The following is a 23,942-nucleotide window of genomic DNA, read 5'->3' as shown; positions in this document are numbered from 1 at the left end:
GGGTCCTAAGCTCTCTATTTATAGTAGAAAAGAATAGCTAAATGGTCTAGGAAAATGGAGGGAAAAAGGATCTAGAATGTGGTATTTAGAGCCAAAAAGAGAGCATGAGGCAAGTGTGACTTGCCACATAAGCAAGTCACAAAGAGCTTGCTTCTTGGCGTATAAGAGGAGCTTGGTGACCAAGTTTGGAGCAAGAAGGATCTAGATCCTCTTGAAATGCGCCCTCCTTTTTGTTGGACCAATTTCAAGCCCAACTCTCCTTTAGGTCCAATTCACTTTAAGGCCCAAAAACCCTCCAAGGCCCAATACATGGCCCAAATGAAACCCTATTCTCTCCAAAGCCCAAAATACAAGGCCCAAATATAAACCCTATTCTAATATTTACAAACAAAGGGTCCTAGGCTAGGTCTTCACATCTTCCTTGGCCCATGTGAAGTTCATCTTAGGCCTTGTATGTGCATTGGAGGCCCATTCCTCTTGTATCCTCCTAACCATTGCTCTTGTTGTAGGTCCCTTGGCTAGAGGCATCTCATCATTCAAAGGCTTCTTGCTATGATCATCACAAAAACATACTTCCATGTGGGAGCAACCATTCTACATTGAATGAATGGGATTTGATTCTCATGTATTGCATTCAACACAATGTGCAAGTGGATAGGATCTTTGTGCTTTATGATCACATGCTCAAGGCCAAGAGGCTCATGGATTTGAGGTTGTGTTGTGTGGTTTTGGTGTCCAAGTTCATAGGGTACTTTGGAGTTGATGTAGAAGATGAGTTGGAACAGTCAACTGGACTTTTGAATCAAACCTCCAATCAAAATATACACAAAATGGGATTTCTCAAGGTGAGAAATGTGTGGATAACTAGTGGTGTTGTAGTTGGTGGTGCACGTGACAATGAAGCTGGCCCAAGTGGAGAAAATCAAGGGGAAGAGCCCACTGGTGAACTAATGGACATTATCCCTTACAACCCTCTAGAGGATAGAGGCCCTATGTACTCACAATTTGATAGGATGGTGCTGCATCAACTACATCAACTCAATGTGTAACAAAATGCACATCACACCTTTTCCAATGAGAGGTTCAATGATTTAGATGGCCAAATCCATGACATTCATGATCTGTTGACTTCATTCCAGACCAAAAACAATCCTTAGGATGACTGAGTGTGTTGGCCTTTAGGATCAAGCATTGCATTTGTGTGTTTATGGTGTTTTAGTATGAGTTCTATGGGTTTTACTTAGTTGATTTAAATTTCAGTCTGTTGAATGTATCAGCTATTCTATTTTTTCTGCATTGGTTCAGTTTTTGTCTGTTGTATCGTGCTCTATGATCAATGAAAAACTATCCTTTGCTTGTGTTCTTAATGCATTACTTTTATTTGATGAATCCAAAGAGTGAGAAATATTGGAAGCATTAAAATTGCATTAAAATTGGATCTTTAAATTGGAATTTAATGAAATTGAACCCATATTAATGATAAAGGGAGAATTTGCATCTACGTGTGTTTGTTATCTTGTGTACACTGCTTTCGGAAACTTGTTTTAGATTCACAAGTTCAAGCCAAGATTGAAAGATAATGCTAAGATGGCACTTCAATAATTCAATGGCATCCAACCAAATGGAAGCAATTTGCAATGAAGGTTGAAAATTGGTTTCATCAGATTTGATGAAGTTTTGATTAAGGTAGATGAAGTCATTGCCTTAGAACATGTTGGAACAATGCTTACATTGATGAAGATATGGAGATTTGATGTTTCACGTGTTGATTAAGCCTTGTATGCGTGCTCTCTGTGTGTTCAAACTAAAGCCTTGTTATTATTACTATGTTGACTATTTTAATGGGACGTGATGTTGAGTATTATTTTACATGTTTTGTTTTGTTGAATTTCTTTTATATATCATTGTTTATAGTTAGCTTTCCCCTATTTGTTTGTTTGTGTATTTGTTGTGTGTGCAATGATCCTATAACGTCTGTTATACGGGAGTAGAAGATATTGTAGATGTTTCTGGCATGGAGTAGAATGGTGAGAGGCTAGGGTTGAAATTGGGAGTTTCTTATAATTTATTTAGTTGTTTTAAATTAAAGACTAAAGATTGTATAATATTCTTTTGTTCATAGTGGTTATTTGGAATTTTTATACGACTTGAAGTTTTGAATTACGCAATTTAAATTAAAATGTAAGTTTTTTATTAGTACATTTTCAATGATAATCATTTTGCATCAAACCTGTTTATTTTCTAACTTTCCATGACATCCCAGAATTTGGAATGTTACAAGAATTAAATTAGTGTAAGCAACGCTTACATAATTTTAAAATTTGGACTGAAAATCTAAATTTAAGCGAAATCATGAACACGTGACTTATAAAAGTTGTTAACATGTTGACGTTGTTCTGATATCCCACGATGTATGTTATAACACTTCATATTACAATATATTGTTTGGTTTAAGTTGCAACATTTTTTTTCATACTTATAAATTCAGGAAAAGTCTGAAGGTAGAGATGATTTTAAACTTAAAGATGAAAGAAAAAACTATATTATATTGCCATTATAAAACCACTGACGTTGGCCGTTAGACTCTTTTTTTAGTTTTGGAACCTTTCCTCCACAATCACTTTCATGAACTCCGAATCAACCCGTGATTCGTTTTCATCGGTTCTCTTAGGTGATGATGGAAATTTTAATTAATGATTTCTTTTTGGATGCCGCAAATATTATCCATCACGGATAGAAATGTCCATAAATTGTAGATGTAACGTTCCAAATAAATAGATAAAACCCATTTAATAAAAACGCCACATACATAATATCCAGAGAGTACGAAGATTTGGTATATGAAGTACTCCGTACCCCAACATATCCATAAAACATAAAAGAGGCCCCACACGGCCTAAAACAAAATATACTAGTGAACTAATAGTACTAGATCTTGTACAGACAAGAAAAGCATAGCTAGTAAATTCTTCAGCGATGGGCCCCATAGTGGGCCCAATACCCGTCCAATCCATCAAGTTGTAGCATTCCCATCATCATTACCACTGTCGGGGGTTCTCCCATCTGCTCACATCAATAGAATCGATGATCATCGCAATAGGAAAAGAACCACATACAAGATAACCAAACAAGCAAGCAGGGTAAGCTAGTGTACAGAACTCTTATATCACAACAGTCAACATGTAATCTCAGAGTCAAACATGAATAGTAGAAATTCACACATGGATTACCAAAATTATTTAAGACTCCCAAGACTTGACTATCCGGATACGCATGTTGAGGCACCACCACGTGGCAGTGGAATTATGTTCTAGCAATGAGGCGTCACCGTGAGGCCTTCGTGGAATTATACCCTTACAGGAGGCACAACCACGTGGCCTTCGTGGAATTATGCCCTGGCCCTGAGGCACCGCTGCGATACTCACGTGGAATTACGTCCTTATGTTGAGGCACCACCAAGGACTCCCTTTAAGAAGGTCCATGGAATCACGTCCAACAGATGAGGCACCACCAAGAACTCTCACTACAAGAGTCATGGAATTACGCCTTACCCACACTTTGTACATGTTTCACCAACAATCAGAAAGTTCTCACAATACTAACATCATGTATAAACAACCAATCATACAACTCATGCTTTCTAACTCATACACAATGAAGTAATATATCATTTTCACCCCCAACCTCATATATTAATCACGACATCATCCCTCAAACCATTCAAGTATAGTATTCAAGCCAAGCAAACAAGCAACCACATCATTAACCATTCATATTATAGCACACCACTCGCCCCAGTCTCGCTTATTCGAGTCCCTTCTCGCCTAGGCGAAAGCTTGGGAAAATGGAACAATGGCTCCTATGAATTCTCGCTCAGGCGAGTCCCTTCTCGCCTAAGCAAGGTTACCCCTCACTTAAAAAGGAGGCGAGTCGCCTAAGCGGCAGCTTACGCCAGAAAGGCTTGGGCGAGTCTCTATTAGTCTCGCCTAGGCGAGAAAACCAATGCTCGCCACTGTTCACTCGTGCATAACACATAAGCAACACCAAAATCGCATTTTAACCAATATCCAGCAATCAAATCATGAGCACACCTCAAGGATATGATTTAAACTCAGAAAAACATGCAGAAACCATAAATAACTGAAAACCCTAGCTTCCCTTACTTGGAAAGGGCTTATATGAGACTTCGACACCAACTGCGGAGTGCAACAGTTCGAGAAACAGTCTCAGAAACTGGCAAAACAGCGAGGTAGTAAAAGAACAGAGTTACTATGGAACCCCTGAAAGGAAGAACACGAAAATAAGCTTTAGGGAGTACAGGTACGAGCTTAAGAAACACTTACATGGAACGAAAAACAAAACTGAGCTCGAGAAATCTTTGGCCAAGATCGGAGTAAAGCCCTAGCAGAGTGTTCTGAAAGGAAGAGGGGCAGCGCTTAGGGTTCTGTTTTGCAAGAATGAATCAGAATTGGAAACCCTAATAGCTTTAGGGCCTTAGCACCCTGTGGGCCAGTCCTTAGGCCCAACAAATTAAGGCCAACCCTTAAACATTAGGATAGAAATAAAACTGGGCCTTACAGTAGATGACTTAAACACCTTATTAATTAAAATTTATATATTTGGTCAAATTTCTTGGATCGAACAAATAATCCTAAAATAGGTTGAAATTGAGTTAGAGAAATGGTTATAAACATCGTGTCCAATTTCAATCTAATTAGTGTAAACTTTTATTCAAATATATTTAAACTATATATTTATAATCTTTTAGCAGGTATATTTTTCAAATTGTACTATAGTAGGCGAATAAGACTGGTAAGATCAAGTATCGAGCCCTGTCTGCCAACTTATATTCCAGCCTAGTACAGATCATTAGTTAGTTATATAGAAAAATAATACATACATTACGGCTAAGGATACATACCGGGAAGGGCCGCTTAATCTATACTTAGGAAATAATAGCCATCGTTTCATAGGTCTGGCACATGGGCCCTAATTAAGGCCTACAGAAGTCCAAAGAAGACCTTACAAGCCCAATATAAGTCCAGCCCATAAGCCATGCCATTTGTGATTAATATTCTATAAATATAGGTGGACCCCAACAATTAAAGGTAAGAAATTCATTAATATTGAAATGTCCCATCCAACAGCTGGCATCCAACAGCTGGATACAAAGACATTCACCGCATGACCGCAAAGTATGCGTTTGAGAGGTTCGACGATTAGGTAAGGCAATATTTATGTCTCATGATAATCAATTATTGTTCTGCAAGAACAATTGGTGCCCACCGTAGGGCACGAATAACACCTTACCAACCAAAGAATCTCTAAAGATGGTTTCCACCCGCAGCAAAGCTGGCACCTCAAAATAGGCTAAAGTAGGATCCAAGGATGTCGCTGTAAACCAGCTCGACCTGGCCACCATCCTTGAAGGGCAAGCTAAGATTCAACAAGAGTTTGCGGACTTCAAGAAATGAAGTGCTGACGAGATGGAGGCACTAAAGCAGGAAAGTTCCCGCTTCCGAAGGAAAATAGAGATGGATGCCACCCAAAAAGGGCAAGGAGAAGGAGGTCCAAATGAAGTCCAAAACTCCTATGTGTTAGCCACTTGAAGAGGAAAGTGAGTATAACCCTACCCCCTATACCTTCACCACAACCCATCATATACCTACCCTCCCAACCCACCATACACATATCCCTCCACACTACCACATCACCACCTTCTGAACTGATATTCAACATCTCATAACGGCACATCCAAACAAAAGTCGTTATCCTTTCATTGAAGGCATCACTGAAACCCCTCTCCCTAGCCAGTGGGAAGCCTTCATGCTGGAACGCTATTGTGGAGACACAAACCCTGATGAGCACGTTAAAATATATGTCACCCATTTCGGCTCGTACACAAGTGAAGATGTCAGCATGTGCAAGGCCTTCCCCACCACCCTGAAAGGACCATCCCAGGAATGGTTCACATCCTTACCCCCATACTCCATCGATTGCTTTGATACTTTATCCAACCTCTTCACTATCTAGTTTTCCGGAAGTCGTCTTCACTAAGCCACCACTTTATCCCATCTCAGCGTCAAACAAGAAAGAGACGAGATGCTAAGAACCTTCATCGACTGACTCAGTAAGGTAGCCTTCAGAGTGAAGAACCTAACACAAGACGTGATTCTTTAGACCATAGCCCTAGCCCTCAAGCTCAACCCATTCGCAGACAATGTTTGCCTTTAACCACCTGCCACCATGCATGAACTCAATTTGCGTGTGACAGACTATATACGAATGGAAGAGATGAAAACCTTGCGAACTAGATTTCGCACTCACCTCTAACGTATTGATTGAAAGACTGCGAAAGCACCCTTAAGAGCAGACCCTAGGCCTAGGGAGCCTAGTCCACCTCGATACTCGCGATATGCTCCCTTAACTACTCCACGTTTGCGTATCCTCGATGAAGCCCTACAAACAGACATGACCAAATATTGCAAGTATCATCGCAATATCGAGGAGTTAATACGGGTTGGGCACCTTAAGCGGTCCGTTAAAAGCGAAGGGGAAAGCAGCTCTAGACTAGTAGGTAATCGCGACTCAGACTTGGGCCGCCAACATGATCAATTAAACAGAGGAAATAAATGTAAAACCATCCCCTGACATAAACCGACATCAGCCCCACTTAGCGTCCCCCGTTGCGCGACACTGTAAACACTATATCCGATGGCTATTGTAGGATGAGGATCAACCTTGTCCGCTAGAAAAAGGCACCTTAGAAGTATTCAGTCTGTCAAAGCCGTAAGTCTAACACATATGCGCCAAAGAATACTACCTATCACGTTATCAACACCCAATTTCGGCTGGGTGAATAAATTTATTTTCAAAAAAAAAGTGTTTTAGTTAATGGAAAATAAAAAAAAATTGTGAAACAAAATTTTCTTCAAAGATTTTCAAACTTTAATTTTAGAAAAAGGAAAAAGAAAGAAAAGGTGAGATGAAAAAAAAAGGAAGAAAAGAAGGAAGAGCCTAATTTGTTATCACACTCCTTTTCATGAGCCCAACAACTCAACATATCTTCTACCTTTGTTCTGATAGAGAAATTAGTGATATGATTCTAATAATTAAAAGAAATATCTCTTCATATAACTAGAATCAATATTACTAATTGGGACTGATTTTTGTGCTCTGATTTGTTAATGGTTAGAATCAATAGTATTGATCTTGATTGATTTTGTGCTCTGATTTGCTGCGATTTGATCCCCATAATGTGCTGCTATCATGACTAATTCCTTCCATATATTGTTCATTACAATTAACGCTGAGATTGCATTGATATTTCAAGGTGTGAGTATAAATACGCACTCTGTCATGACCAAAAGAAAGATATTATTCTACATTTCTCTAATTCTTTCCTATCATCACTCCCACATACACACCTCTCTTTTTTATATCTCTTTCAAAAAAAAAACATATTGGAGAAGGTAGGAAAAATAAGAAGATAGTTATAATATAGGGAACAAAAGTAGGAGATTGATAAAGAAGAAGAGGAACTGGAAAGTTTAAAAGGTATGTCAGTGCAAAATTTTTTCATTTATTCATCCCAAATTTTCACTATATTTTGTTTTAATATTATATGTTTTTTTTCACCTAGTTTTGGTCTTCTTTTTACTATCTTATTCTAAAAATCATAACAAAAAATAGTTTTCCTCATTCTTTTTTTAGTGTTTGTCTAACACCAATTTTCAAAAGACTTTTTTTTTCAGAGAATAAAAAAATTTATATAAAAAACTAAAATAAAAAAATGTTTTCTTTGCCTAATTTTTAGTGTCTATCCGACCGCTCGCGTCGCAGGATACCTATTTCCAAATAATTCAAATTTCCAAAAACAAACATAAAAAAGTTTTCAAAATTATAAAAAAATCAAATCAAAAAGTTTCTCAAATAGTTTTTTATAAAGAACTACGTAACCTTGATTCTCCATTCACATGGAGATACGTAGGAGCGAGGATTAATTCTCGTGGGGCCCAAAAAAATAAAAAAATAATTTTTTTTGCACATTCTTTTATTACTTTTTTTGGAAAATTAAGTTTTTTGAAAACCACATCACTTTTGCACATTTAATTAAAGATAGTGTCATAGGACAGACATTGTGGGTGCTAATACCTTCAACATGCGTAACCGACTCCCAGACCCAAAATCTGGTTTTTTGTAGACCTTGTCTTATTTTTTTGGTTTTTCCTTAGTTTTTCAAAATAAACTATCATGGCGACTCCAAACTCTGGTTTTGCAAATTTAATTTTTGGTTCATCGTCCTGTCGCGATTTCGGTTGTGACAGATCGCGACTCCACTAGGAAGCTATAGAGTCAGACCATTTATTTAAATGTGCAAAATTGATGTGGTTTTTCTTCATATATTTTTTCTCATTTTTTTTCTTTTTGGGTATCTGTGTTTTTATCTCTTTTTATATTTAGAATAATTGTATGTATATATTCTTCTTTATTTTTGTATTTGGAATGTTTGTTAGGTTGGGTATACATTGTATTCTCCCTTCACACACACATTTTGTTCATTACATGAGTGGGGGCCCTATACTCGGGTTTGAGTTGCTTTGAATTAGAGGGGATTGTGTAGCAGTGTCATAGTGGATGTACTTCCCAAGTGGTTATTGTGAGAACTCCAACTAGATTTTGTTTGCTTCACTAGTACTCCCATTTCTTGTTGTTTACTAACTGTCGTGGGAAATGCAATGAAGTGGGCCATAGCTCTAGTGACCTTGATCTCTAGGTATTAGGGAACTACCCTTGTGAGCACATATAGTTTGCCTTAGAACTTTAATCTTTACGTGTATAGCCTTTATTAACGCACAAAAGGGAGATTATTTGCATCCTTTACCCTTACCTTTCCTTGTATATAATAATAAATTCATCATAAAATTTATCATCACACCATGTAAAAAAATAAAAAAAGGAAAAATGCCTTTTAAAGCATAAGTATACATTTCATCAGCATTCAAACACATAGCATGCATCAGTATAAATTTTAGAAATATAAAAAACAAAAAAATTGCACTAAAATAAATTCAAATTGTTTCCCATTTTGGTTGTCACCAATTTCTTGGAATATTTCTAAATAATAAAACTTCTTTGGTGAAATCAGTGGATTGAAAAAAGAAATAAAAATTTGTTTGTTATCATGTCTTTTGAAGCATCATCTAGTCTTGCATACATGAAATTGCTCAAATTTATCTTCCTTTCCATCTCTCTTCTACCATAAACCTTGTTTTCTTTTCCATGGAGAATTATCATAAAGGGGACACATACCTTAAAAGGGATTACAATAAATTCTCTGAACATAAAAATAAAATGAGGAAAAAATCAGTTAGACTGAAAACTCTAAAGGACAGTCTAGGCAAAAATACGAAAAAAAAGTGAGCAAAAAAGAGAACAAAACAAAAGGCATCCTATCATATGAAATCAATTATTTTTCTGTGAATTAATTTATTTTTAGAAAAAACAATCATGTTTTGCAATGATGTGTGTCCATGTTTCTTTATCCAAAAAAATCAAAAGTAATTATCCTTTGCTACCCAATTTGAGCCTTCCAAAAAATTTCTTTCAAATTACCCTAAACAAGGATCACCCTTCTACTGAGGGTTGACATAATGTTTGTATTTATTTCATCCGACTGGTAGTTCACCAATACAAAAATATAAAAAAAAAGAAAAAGAAAGAAATGATATTATATGGTTATATAGAAAAAAAGAGCAAGAGTTTGAAGAATGAAAATAAAAGGTCAAAATATTCAAAAAAAAGAGTGAACGAAATGAAGTCAAATAAATATTTAATGAAACATTATTCAAATATCCTTGTTCGAAACAACCCTCACATCACTTTTTGGTCTTTACTATCATTTACTTCCATACCCCTAACCTTAGCCACGATACAAGCCTAATAAAGTCTACACAGATCAAAGATTGATTGTTATCTTTCAGAGGTTTTAATTTAGAGGAAAATTTTGATTTGCTAACAAGTTTGTTCTCAGAAAAAATTATAAGAAAAAGAGATAGAAAAAGTGTGTTCAGAGATTTTCTTTTAAACACTGGGACACTTTATGTTTGGTTGACATGTTTTCAAAGCTAAAAAATTAGCATGGGCAATCAGACTATTAAGTTAAATTTGGGTTGTCCCCTTTCAATTCATTCTTCATGAAACTCCATCTTTGCTCCTACAATATCCCTGCTCTAAGCCTAAACCTTGACCAACCTTAAAATAGTCCATCTTTATCAATCCCAAACCCAAACTCAGGTAGTCACTTTGTTTGTAATTCATATATTCCCATCATTCATTGTGAATTGGGGCATTTATTTACATTGAAGACTGTGATAATATTAGGGAGCAACTAGTGAAGACCTTGTCACTTTTCCACCTCCTCAACTAGGAAAAGTCAAACACGCTTTTGCACCCTTAGACCACTCTAGGCTCTACTAAGGGCAAATTTTTTGCAGTCCTCATCATTTCCTTCATACCATCAATAACTGGGAAAGCCCAAACACATTTTATGCCCCGAGACCAATTCAAATTTGGGCAACTCCCAAGTTAATCTTCATGACCTCATCCAAGCCTTTTCAAGTCCTTAGCAATTTCATGCATGTCATTCAAATAGTGTTTCAAAAGAAATGATTAAAAAAAGTGTTCATTAATAAACTGATTAGATCAAAGAAATGATTTGGAAAAGTAAGGAAAAAATTCAAAGTAGAATGATTCCATGAAATCAAAATAACAATGAAATGGGGATCAATTCGAATTTGTTTTCAAAAAAATGCAAAAGGAAAATTCATACATCATACCAAGTCATTCATACATGCATTGAGTACATTAACTTTAGAAATAAACAACTACATGGTCAACTCAAACTTCTTGAGAGTCCACACCCAAGCCCAATTTTGTATGGCCACCTCAAGCCTAGCTTTTTCTAGCCCTCAAGCCTAGCTTTGTTTAGCTCCCGAGGCTAGCTTTGTCTAGCCTCCAAGCCTAATTTATCTAGCCACCCTAAGCCTACTTTTATCTAGCCCCTCAAGCCCAGTTTCGTATTAGCCCCTCAAACCCAGTTTTATCTGGCCACCTCAAGTCTAATTATTTTGTCCCACAAGCCCAATTTCCATACTGGCTACAAAGCCCAGTTTCCACACTGGTCCCTAAGCCTACTTTTCACATTGGCCCCCAAGCCCAGTTTCCACACTGACCCCCAAGTCCAATTTCCTCACTGGCCCCCAAGCCTAATTTCCACACTGGTGCCCAAGCCTAGTTTCCACACTGGCCCCCAAGCCCAGTTTCCACACTGGCCCCTAAGCTTAGTTTCCACATTGGCCCCCAAGCCTAGTTTCCACACTAGCCCCTAAACCCATTTTTTTTCTGGCCTCACATTTTTTTTCTAGCCATTAAACCTAGTTTTCCTTGCTCTTAAATTAAAATAAAGGAAAAATGAAAAATAAAAAAAAAGCAAATTTCACTCATGCATCCACGCATCCATGCAAGCATATCATCTAGGTTCAGAAAGAAAATCATAGCATGTCATACATCATCAATGATTCAAAACGTGTGCATATGCATAACTCCTCCAAATGAAAGATACAAAAAGAGTCTTTTCAATTTGTTCATCATACCATACAATGTACACATAATGACATCATGTCATCCACAAAATCATTGATAATTTGTAAAAAAGAAATTTGTAAAAAAGTTAATAATGATAATTTTTATAAGTCTCACCAATGTTAGGCAATCACGCGGTGTTTGTCGACACTTCAAAAGAAAAATTCAGGTTCTCCTTTTATATCAAGAGCCTCTGTAAGACAATGGTCATTGATTTCCTTATGTTAACATCAAGACCCTCTGTGAAGCAATGGTCATTAATTTACTTATGTTTACATCAAGACCCTTTGTGAAGCAATGGTCATTGATTTTCTTATGTTCACATCAAGACCCTCTACGAGGCAATGGTCATTGATTTCCTTATGTTTACATCAAGACCCTCTACAAAACAATGGTCATTGATTTCCTTCTTTACATTGAGGCCCTCTACGAGGCAATGGTCATCGATCTCTTTACATCAAGACCCTCTAGGAGGAAATGGTCATTGATTTTCTTATGTTTACATCAAGACCCTCTACGAAGCAATGGTCATTGATTTTCTTCTATTTATATCAAGACAATGGTCATTGATTTCCTTATGTTCATATCAAGACCCTCTACGAAGCAATGGTTATTGATTTCCTTATGTTCACATCAAGGCCCTCTACGACGGAATGGTCATTGATTTCCTTATGTTTACATCAAAACCCTCTGCGAAGCAATGGTCATCAATTCCTTTAAATCAAGGCCCTCTACGAGACAATGGTTATTGATTTTGTTGTCACTTCGAGGCCCCCTGCGAGGCAATGGTTATCGATTACTTTACATCAAGGCCTTCTATGAGACAATGGTCATTGATTTCTTTGTAACATCGAGGCCCCCTACGAGGCAATGGTCGTTGATTTTTTTACATCAAGGACCTCTACGAGGCAATGGTCATTGATTTCTTTCCTTTTGATATAGACCCTCTCCTCGGGATTGGTTTAATTCATTTTTTTTTTCAAAAAGTAAGAAAAGAAAATAATAAAACAGTGATTTGTCAGATCGTGATCCTCTTCGTGGTAATGGTCACTGAATCTTTTGGATATAGACCCTCTCCTCGGGATTGGTCTAATGTTTTCTCAAAAAGTAAAAAAAAAAAAAGAAAAATTTTGGATTGGAACCCTCCCAACGAGATTGGTCTAATTTGGGTTTTTCAAAAAGTAGAAAAAATAAAAAACATAAAGAATTAGTGTGTCAAATTGAGACCCTCTACTTGGTAATGGCCACCTAGTTCTTTTCTTTCATATACAGACCATCTCCTTTGGAATGGTCAAGTTTGTCTTCAAATTTGTCTTCTTTTGAAACCCGCACAAATTTAGTATTTTTATCTTTACTTATCTTTTATTAAGATAATATGAAAAAGTCAAATTTTCATGTTATCTAATAAAATATAAGTAAAGAGGGGTAGTTGTCAACACCCAATTTCGTCCGGTAGAATAAATTTATTTTCAAAATAAAAAAAAAGTTTTTTAGTTAATGGAAAATAAAAAAATTGTGAAACAAAATTTTCTTCAAAGATTTTCAAACTTTAATTTTAGAAAAAAGAAAAAGAATAAAAAAAGAGAGTTGAAAAAGAAAAGGAAAAAAAAGAAGGAAGAGCCTAATTTGTTATCAAACTCCTCTTCATGAGTCCAACAACTCAACATATCTTCTACCTTTGTCCTGATAGAGAAATTAGTGATATGATTCTAATTATTAGAAGAAATATCTCTTCATATAATTAGAATCAATATTACTAATTGGGGATTGATTTTTGTGCTCTGATTTGTTAACGGTTAAAATCAATTGTATTGATCTTAATTGATTTTATGCTCTGATTTGCTGCGATTTGATCCCCATAATATGCTGCTATCATGACCAATTTCTTCCTTATATAGTTCATTACAATTAAGGTTGAGATTGCTTCCTTATATTGTTCATTACTATATTTTTTTTTAATATTATACGCTTTTTTTCACCTACTTTTGGTCTTCTTTTTATTATCTTATTCCTCATTTTTTTAGTGTTTGTCTAACACCAATTTTGAAAATTCTTTTTTTCTTCAGAAAATAAAAAAAATGATATAAAAAACAAAAATAAAAAATGTTTTCTTTGTTTAATTTTTAGTGTGTATTCGACCTCTCGCATCGAATGATACCTATTTCCAAATAATTCAAATTTCCAAAAACAAACATAAAAAAAGTTTTCAAGTTTCCAAGTAATCCTCGTCGGGCCCAAAAATTTTTTGTTTTTGTACATTGTTTTGGAAAATTAAATATTTTAAACATCACATCACTTTTGCACATTTAATTAAACGTTTCGTCATAGGACAGACGTTGTGGGATGCTAATACCTCCCACATGCGTAATCGACTCCCGGACCCAAAATCTGGTTTTTTGTAGACCTTGTATTATTTTTTTGGTTTTCCGTAGTTTCAAGAATAAAATATGGTGGCGACTTCAAATCTCTATTTTTCCAAATTTTAATTTTTGGTTCGTCGTCCCGTCACGATTTCGGTTGCGGCACACGTTTACAAACGCAGATTTCCAAGGCGTAGACGAGGAGCAGGATGTCCCTATGGTTATAACCATAAAGTTCAAGAACTTCGCAGTCAAGAAAGTACTCATAGATCAAGGAAGCTTAGTGCCCATTTTATACTAGGCAACATACCAGAAGCTACAACTCGTGGTAGAGGCTATGATACCTTACGACGGCCCTATATACGGATTTTTAGGAGAAAGAGCATGCACACGTGGATACATCGATTTGCATGCATTATACCCCGAAGGAAATAAGGCCAAAACAATCCCTATTTGATTCCTGGTAGTTGAAGCACACACATCCTACAATGTTCTCCAAGAAAGACCTTCCTTAAACATTCCAAGAGCGAGTTACAACGCCACACTGGGCTATGGAGTTCCCCTCCGCATCCAGCAACATTATCATCATCCACGACGATCAAAGCCTTGCATGCAAATGTTACATAACAAGTTTTTGGCCAAAAGAGTCAGTCCTAACTGCTAACAACATCAAATGACAACTTGGAGCAGGTGTCGCCTTAATCGATGAAGACCTAGACCCAAGGATAAGATGCGACTCATGAATTGAACCTGTAGAAGAAACCAAAGTGCTGGAGTTGTCACTAGGGAAGCTCTCAAACTTGGCGCAAGCTTAAGCAATGATGACCAAGCCGTGGTTGAAGCAACATTGAAGGATAACGTGGACCTGTTCACCTAGGCTGTGGTAGACTTACCAGATGTCGACCCCTAAGTAACCGTCTAGAAGTTATCTATTTTTAGGGACGCAAGGTAATCTCCCAAAGAAAATGAAATTAGGAGAGGAAAGAAGACTGGCAGCCAAAGTAGAAGCAATAAAACTCCTCGAGGTTGGATTCATTGATGAGGCCTAGTACATAACTTGGTTGGCAAACATTATCCTTGTGAAGAAGTCCAACGACAAATGCTGAAAGTGTGTTGATTACACTGATCTCAATATAGCCTTCAACAAAGACACTTACCCTTTGCCCAACATTGATCGTTTAGTAGACGGAGCAGTCGGGAATTGGGTACTAAGTTTTCTATACGCCTACTCAGGGTATCACCAAATACCCATGGCCTCATCCGACATGATCAAAACCGCATTCATAACTGAAGATCCAAATGGTTGACATGCGAAGCCTAGATGGTGTGTCTCTTGAAGATTTGATGAAGCTTTGTTGAAGTAACTCGAAGCCATTTCTTTGGAATCATGCCTACATTGATGAAGTTATAAAGATTTGGTGTTGCTCGAGTTGATTAAGCTTTATATGCATGCCTTTCATATGGATCAATCATTAGGAAAACAAGCTTGAAGATTGTAATTCTCTTTGTAGACCATTTAACATTTAATAGATATATAGGGTCTTTATTGTGTCTTTTAATCTTTTGAAATATTTTTCAACAAGTTAAAAAGTGTCTTTTAATCTGTTGAATGAATTTTTAACAAATTAAAAAATAAGCTGTAGTACTCTTAAACTGTGACTTATTCAATCATTTGATTTATTTTTTAATCGACTAATTTCACTTAAGTTAAGTGAAATCAACTGATTGATTTGAATATTAGCCTGTTGAATTTCGTAAAAATTTGACTATAAGAATTGTATTTTTCAAAAGAGAGGTAAGAAAACCATTTTTGAGCGCGACACTATTTTGGAAACTTGGGAATTCCCTCTCTTTCGTGATCATACAGATTGTAGCTAGTGAAGATTGATCTTGGATCAATTCTTGGAGCGTTTTGCTTAGTTTTGAAGCTTGGAGAAGGTGTTTGTGGTAGGCAGCATTGTGCTACCACAAAGGTTTGATCTTTCTCAAGCTTTGTGTGTGTGCCTTGTGTTTTTCCAAGTCTAAAAGAGGTGTCTTGTTGTGCTATTGTGATTCTTGTGTCATTCTTTTGAAATAGTGCAAACTCAGGCTCGGGTTGCCTTGACAAACTGGATGTATCTCATATTTGAGTGAACTAGTATAAAAATCTTGTGCATTACTCTTTTCTTTAACCCTTCTCTCTTGTATTATCATTTAAAGTTCAAAGAATTATGATTTAAACCATCTTTTTGACATTCTTTAGTGATTTGGTGTTATTTGTAGCATTGATCATGTTTGTATTACTCATTGGAACCTGTCTTGACAGATCTTTTGCATTAATCTTGCTTTAAATCACGAATCTGCATTTTTATATTTTTCCCAGTATTTTAGTCGACTGTTTTTCTGATTCAATTGATTGATTATATTAGTACAACATTTGTTTAGTAAAATCAATCGGCTAGCTATGTTTTTGATCGGTGTAAAGTGTACAGTCCAGAGGTGTTTGCATCCTTACTTGTTGATTGGATTGATTCAATTACATATAGTTTTTAGCCTTTAAAGGTCACTTACATTTTAACTAGCCAATTTAACACCCCCCCTTCTTGGCATTTCAATCATGTCAAAACATACACAAACTACTTCTACAGAGTAATGCCCTTTGGCTTAAAAAATACAGGGGCCACCTATGAAAGATTAATGGATAAAGTCTTCAACCACCTAATGGGTAGATGTGTCGAAGTGTATGTAGACGAATTGGTCAAAAAATCACCCAGTCGTTTACAACACTCTAAGGATTTAGTCGAAATGTTTACAGCGCTACGAAAGAACAACCTTAGGCTCAACCCAGAGAACTGCATCTTTTGGGTGGATGACAGAAAGTTCCTATGCTTCACGCTCACACAACAAGGGATCGAAGTAAACTCTGAAAAATACAGGGCCATTATAGAAATGACGATTCCAACAAGCATAAAAGAGGTACAACAATTGATAGGTCGCCTTACAGCCATATCCAGATTCCTGCCCAAGCTAGTAGATAAAACACGACCAATCATCCATCTTCTAAAAAAGTCCGTCAAGTTCTTCTGAGGAGACGAATGTGAGCAAATATTCCAGATTTAAAGAGAATCTTGGCGTCCCCTCCAATTCTACGAAAACCATATGCCAACCTCTCATTGCCGGTATACATCACGCCCATAGAATGCACAAATAGTGCCGCTTTGGTGCACAAATCATCCAGCACTAAATATCCAATATTTTTTGTCAGCAGAGCATTACAAGATCCTGAAACCAAGTATCAGATGGTAGAAAAAATGGTCTTATCCTTGGTAAATGCAACAAGAAGGCTTCGATCCTATTTCCAGAACCATCAAGTCATTATAAAGACCAACTACCCTATTCAAAGATGTAGGTGGGGGTGCCTACAGGTTGGAGCAACTATTAGGGGATCCGCTACCCAGCACATGGAATGTATCACACCTCAAATTTTATTTCAATTAAAATTTGAACTGTAAAGAGTTGAAAAATTTGTAACCCTGGGTGTACTTTTTTTCCTCACCTGACATTATTTCTCTAAGAAGGGTTTTGGTTGGGGAGTTTTTAACGAGACACCCCAAAAAATTAATGAAATCATTTATAAAAATTCCATCATTTAAGTTCCCTGCACCTACTTATATAGGCGGTGTTGGTCGAACACTTCATTAAAATTCTTAGTTCCTTGCTGCCTACTTTAATAAGCGGTCCTGGTCAAGCATTTTCTTTCAAAGTTTTAGTTCTCTGCCACCTACAAAGCGGTCCTAGTCGAACACAGTTACCAACTCGAACATATCTGATACATTCTAAAAATTCTATTGCTTACTATCGTCTACAACCAAAATTTTCAAAACTTGATACTTCAAAAACTTTTACTAGATGTGTTGAATGACTAACGAGGAACGTGAAACAAAAGTAAGTGGTCATGCAAGATATTACAAGTAATGACACTAGGCGGCTAAATAAAATACACACAATAATCGAGTTATAAAAATACATGAGTAAAAAGCAAGCATTTCAACACATAACAAACACATGCACAAGTCTAAAGAAAGCGGCATTATATCTCACATTAATGAAAAGAAAATTGAAACAGTTATATATGTTCATAGTTAACGAAAGGTTCAAATTATTACAAATTGAAGACTACTGTAAATCAAAGAAAATCAGTTAATGGTCGGATCTGCATCTTCTGGCATTTCAGTCTTTTTCTCCATCATAAGATCACCATCAGCAGCTTCCGGCTCCGCAACAAATTGTTCCGCATTGATATCTTCTTCATCCACCAGGCACCCATCAACAACATCCTTATTAACATCATATTTAGGATCAGAAGCATCCACTTCCTTACAAAATTAACCCTTTATTAAAGTCGTTGATATGCTCTTGAATTATATATTTCTTTAATAAAATTAACCCTTTATTAAAGTCGTCGACATATTTTTCTTTCAGCTCATCATTATCTTCCTCTAGATCGTTAATTTTTCTTTCATTTTCTTTTTCGAGTCTAGGCATCCGACTTTCCACGAACCTAGTCATTTTCTTTCAACCACCCACTCCTCCCTCTCTTTATCCCAAGCTGCCCTCTCCTCCTCATGCTTGGCCTCCTAATTTTTCAACTCTCCCCGACCATCCTCTGCCTACCGTTTGACCTAAAATCAAGGCCTTGCTGTTAAATTCCAACATAGCCTTTACCATCGCATTAAGCTTCATATTATCTATAGAGGATATCATAACCTCCCCCAGATTCATGCCAATATCACGATGGACATATATCTCTAGCAACTCTATCAAGCAAGCTTCATGCGTTTTAATTCGTGACGTCGACGACAATCCTAACAGTTTGGTCCTTACCCTCTTCATATCTTTCCCAACTCCCTTCTGAACGGGAACTGACGCCTTCGTCTTCGAGCCACCATGAACCCGAACTTCCACCAACGACTCTTTCATATTCCAAACTTCAATATTTCTCGAGTCTTTTGATTTCTTAGCCTACTATTTGCGTAGGGTCCTGAAAAGGATCAAGTTCTATTTCCCAAACTAGGCCATATGTCCTACAAAAGAAACACACTTGGTTATCTTTCTTACACCAAACATAACGGAAAAAATAAAAGATGATACCTTCAGATGCACTAATAAATAAAGTCTAACTAAGTCCTTACTGGGCAGCTTATCGCTAAATCTCCCCAAAACTTATACTACTCATTTGTCATCCACAAATAGCTCCTCCTTCTTCATCATCTCATAACGCTGAGGATTATCTGTCCAGTTGAAGTGAAACTTAGTACTCCAATCCTCATAATAAAATGTTGAACGACATGTTTCCTTCACAACAACTTTAAAAAAGCCATCCTTAAAATGCTTAAAAAACTAAGAAAAAACATATAGTATAATTATGGTTGGTCTAGTGACCAAGGATAACCAAGTAACCAGATTTTTTTTATGCATGTTATAAATTTATAAAAAGCATTCAGGGGACGGGTGCAAGTATAGTGATCGGCATAGCACCCTGAAAGGTTGCAGGTATCCCTAACTATTGGGTTGTAATTGGGTTGGTGCAAGGTTCGGTAGCTGCAATACACCCATTGTGAAGTCATCAAAGGGAATTCACATATGCAATTGTGAAAAGTTGTATATGTACATATAGAAGAACCCCTCTTCAGCCTTTCCTTGATCATGGCATACACATTCAAAGACATTAACCTTCTCCAAAGAAACGATGTCTGGGGAAGTACCCTTCTCAAAAACAAGTACACAATCCAGCCATGAGTTATGTAACCAGGACCATTCGAACAAGGAGTACTACGTCCTTACATTTGGAGCCACCTACTCGTACCCAACCTTTGCCGGCATACTATTCTCCGTCACATCCTCAGTAGGGTCTTCCCTAACGTCAGGAATGACATCTATTTTGACTCTTCCTTCACCAGACATAGAACCACTAGACCCGTTAACTGAATCGTTGTCCCTACTACCCGAACCCGCTACAGAAGAGCTATCACTATCACTAGACATACCTTGTGTGGAAAGTAGATGGGACAACGAGAAAGGGAATATATATATCAGACACACTCTACTAGAAACGATACAATTGTCTTACAACAAGAAAATGAAATAGCGAATGCACAACATCTACCCCAATTTTATTTATAAGGTAAAAACCACAAGTTTTCCCGCTCAAATCACTATAAATGAAGAGTGAAACCTACATAATTAAGAGGACTGTTCAACTCCTCTTGACACGACCCCTGACATTCGTGGTCTCTTCTTTGACATAGCCTTAGCATCCTTTCCACTCCTCGAGGCTGGGGGACTACCATAGGGACATCCCAGAAGAGAATAAGATTTTTTTTTCTTGTAAAGGATAAACCACAAGAAAACCTTTGACATGACATATCTCGCCAAAGGTTGGGACTATAGTAGGTGGATAGGACCGATAAGACCAAGCAGCAAGCCTTGTCCACCAACTTATAGTCCAACAATGTACAGATCATTGGTCAGTTATATAGAAAAAAAATACATACATAACAGTTGAAGGTACATACTGGTAAAGACCTATTACTCTAAACTTAGGAAATAATAGCCGTTTCATAGGTTTGACACTTGGGCCCTAATTAAGGCCCACACAAGTGACCCTACAAGCCCAATATGGGGCTAACCCAAAAGCCAGACAATTTGTGATTAATATTCTATAAATACCTGTGGAGTCCAACAATTAAAGGTACGCAATTCATTAATACTGAAAATTGAGATTTGACTTTAAGAGCTCTCGTTGACTTGATCGTTGTAGTTCTTTTCTGCAGGTAACCTCCCAAATGTCTCGTCTAGCAGCTAGATACGAAGTCATGCCCCGTAAGACTACAAAGTATCCGTTTGAGAGGTTCCACAATTGGGTAAGGTAAGATTTATGTCTTATGATAATCTTTTATTGTTCTACAAGAACACAAATAATAACTTAAATTTAAAGTAATGGAATAACATTACTTTATTGATACATATACAATTACTAAAAACTATATACTAAAACAATAATACTTAAACTAAAACTTAATTCCCTTATAAATTTAAAAATATTTAATAAGTCTTTTTTAATTTGTTTTTTGTCTCATTAGCAGAGAAAGACTAATCTATGACTACTTATTATGACAGGTACAGTCCACCTGTCATAGTAAGTTGACTGGTGGCATTTATGTAATAAAAGTAATAATTATTATAACTGGTAAAAAGAAACTTGTGATAATAAGTGGAATAAGTGAAAAAGAAAAACTTATTATGACAAGTATAATGAACCTATCATAATAAATGAACACGGTGGCAAAAATGAAATTATATTAAAAATTTATTATGACATATTTAGAGAAACCTATCACAAAATCTCTAATTTACCATGATTAATACTTCAATACCTATCATAGCATCTGTAAACCCCAAATTTTATCACCTTTCATTTCGGAAGCACTCCGCGCAAATCAAGCACACACAATCACTCATCTCTCTTTCTCGTCTTCCACAGGTGTCGCCTCCCACACGTCGTCGACTCTACATGTTGTCGTCTCCTTTCTCGGTTGTCGTTGTCTCCCTTCTCGATTGTCGTGGTCAACCTCTGCCTTCGACATGTCATCGTCAGCCTCTCCCAAACTCAATCTCACATCTGGATTATTGGAGCCTTTGCCGCACCGACCACTACTAACCGTTTGCCGCACTACGTTGCGAGAGCACATTGGATCAAAGCCCTACCACTACGGCATTGATGATTCTGCTATCGTTTTGAGAATCAAGTTTTCTCTTTCCTCTGCCTAGTTGCTTGAGCTTATTTTGTTCTGATAAATGATTTAGCCTTCTCAGTTGTCGATGTCGCTCTCCCAAACTCAACCTCTCATTTCGAATGTTGGAGCTTTACTGCGACTATTGTTGACCGGGAGGAGGCATGCTGTTTGTTAGAGAAATTTTAATTTGAAGTTTTCAACTAGGAAAATGTTATGGTTGCACTTATTTTGTTGGTTTTCTGAATTTGAATCTGGATTTTTTTATGCTTGTGTGTGTGTGAAGGGGTTACAATGGGTTTGAGTAGCTTTGCCTTCAAGATTGTAGCCTTTGGTATTAAACTTCATGCATTTTTTAGTTTGTTTAGAGGTTTCAATTTTGTTATCCTTGTTAGGTTTCATAAAAGGGTTGTCAATTGTGTTAATTTAGTCTCACAGTAGCATCTTTTGGCGTGGATGATCAGGTTAAAAAATATCTCAGTGAAGGAATGAATGTCAATGTGTTTGATGGAGAAGAGGAAGTCAAGATAATTAAGGTAAAAATTAATGTATAAATCTCTCAACTATTGTAGGCTTAAAGTGCTCTAGAAACAACTCAGTCCCTCTATCATTTGGGCGACTTCTCAAAATCCTTGGAATTTATTGATAAAGTTGTTCTTGTTTTCTCTCCAGATTGCACTAAGTTAACTTTTTCATTCTCTTTTAGTTTTATAAATATACTTTTTGTTTTTGTGTTTGAATAGTTACAATATAGTCTTAAAGTGAATGCATAAATAGGCATTGGCACTAGTGCAGGGAAGGCAAACGACAACGGTTATTTTGCACTTTTGGCTTCGGGTTCGCACCCAAGGCATATACTGCTGAGGTAAAAAGACTCTCATTTATGCCTCGGTTATTAACCCGAGGCAGAAAAAGTAATTATTGCCTCGGTTTCCTCCAACAGAGGCCTAATTGTGTATCAGAAATAAAAAAAAATATTGTCGACGGTGTCAGAACAACCTCTTCGAAGGTGCATCGGCGGTGCAGGCGGAATGAAGGGCTGCGTGCAATAGAACCTTCGTGATGGTTGCTTGGAGAAGACGAAGAAGGAGCGGTGTCGGAACAATCTCGTTGACGGTGAAGTGGCAGTGCAGCAGTGCAGGCGGAACGACACAACAGCGGCGTTGGTAGAACGGCGCAACAACGGTGTTGATGAAGGATTGACCCCAACCAAGGATGGAGGCACATGCTTAAGAAGACTAAGCATGTTTAGAAAGGAAGTTCACTAATCCTTCATCCTTTCATTTGTGTTTGTTATTTTTGATTCCCTAAGTTGACTTAGTTGAATCAACTTTAGTTGACTTGTTGACCTTTGACTAGGTTTGACTTGTTGACTATAGTTGACTTGACTTAAGCCAACATGCTAATCTATGTTTATTTGCTTTGTAGGTTAATTAGGAGTAAGAAAGCAATGCTAGGTGGCGCATGGTGATTGGGGAGCATAAATGATGTGGATGAGAGAGTAAAGCAAAGGCATAAAGCATAAAGTAAAAGGCATAAAACAAGTGTACCTATGTACCTTTGGTCTCCTTTGTTTTTAGCACACTTTGGCCACTTTTTGGAGACATATGAGACACATTCTTTGTCTCCTTTTGTGCTAGAACGAAATAAGCCTTACACACACCATAGTTGGCTCTTTTGTCTCTCATTTTTGTAACCTTATTTGACCTAGTTTCTAGAAGCTAGGGTTAGGTTTTTGTAGAGACATCCTTAGGTATCTTTTATTTGCTTAGAGGCCCCTAAACTCTTCTATATAAGGGGTGCTCCTAGACATGTAAAAGGGTTGAACATTTTGAAGTAAAAACACTCTTGTGTCTCAACCATTTGTGAGAGTTTCCTCCCTTGGGAGTGAATACTTTTAAGCCTTATCTTGCATAGCAAGTGGCGGCACACATCCACTCATCTTCAAGGTTGCCATGGCTTCTAGCCTAGCCTTGTAGTGGCGTGCTTCTCACATTTTTTTACCATTTCTTTCCTTTCCATTTTATGTTTTCTTCTTCCTTTAATTGTTCTTGGTTTTCTATGGTTTATGTGCTTTCCATTTCCTTTTTGTTTTGAATCAATCCATCATCTTCTTCTCTTGAGCTTTGTGAAAGGAACCTTCACATCTAGATAGCTTGCTATCTTA

This window comes from Vigna unguiculata, chromosome 8 (assembly GCF_037176805.1).
Source record: "Vigna unguiculata cultivar grain cowpea cultivar isolate G323 ecotype 2 chromosome 8, ASM3717680v1, whole genome shotgun sequence".
NCBI lineage: Eukaryota > Viridiplantae > Streptophyta > Magnoliopsida > Fabales > Fabaceae > Vigna > Vigna unguiculata.
Note: the sequence above shows the minus strand (reverse complement) of the source record.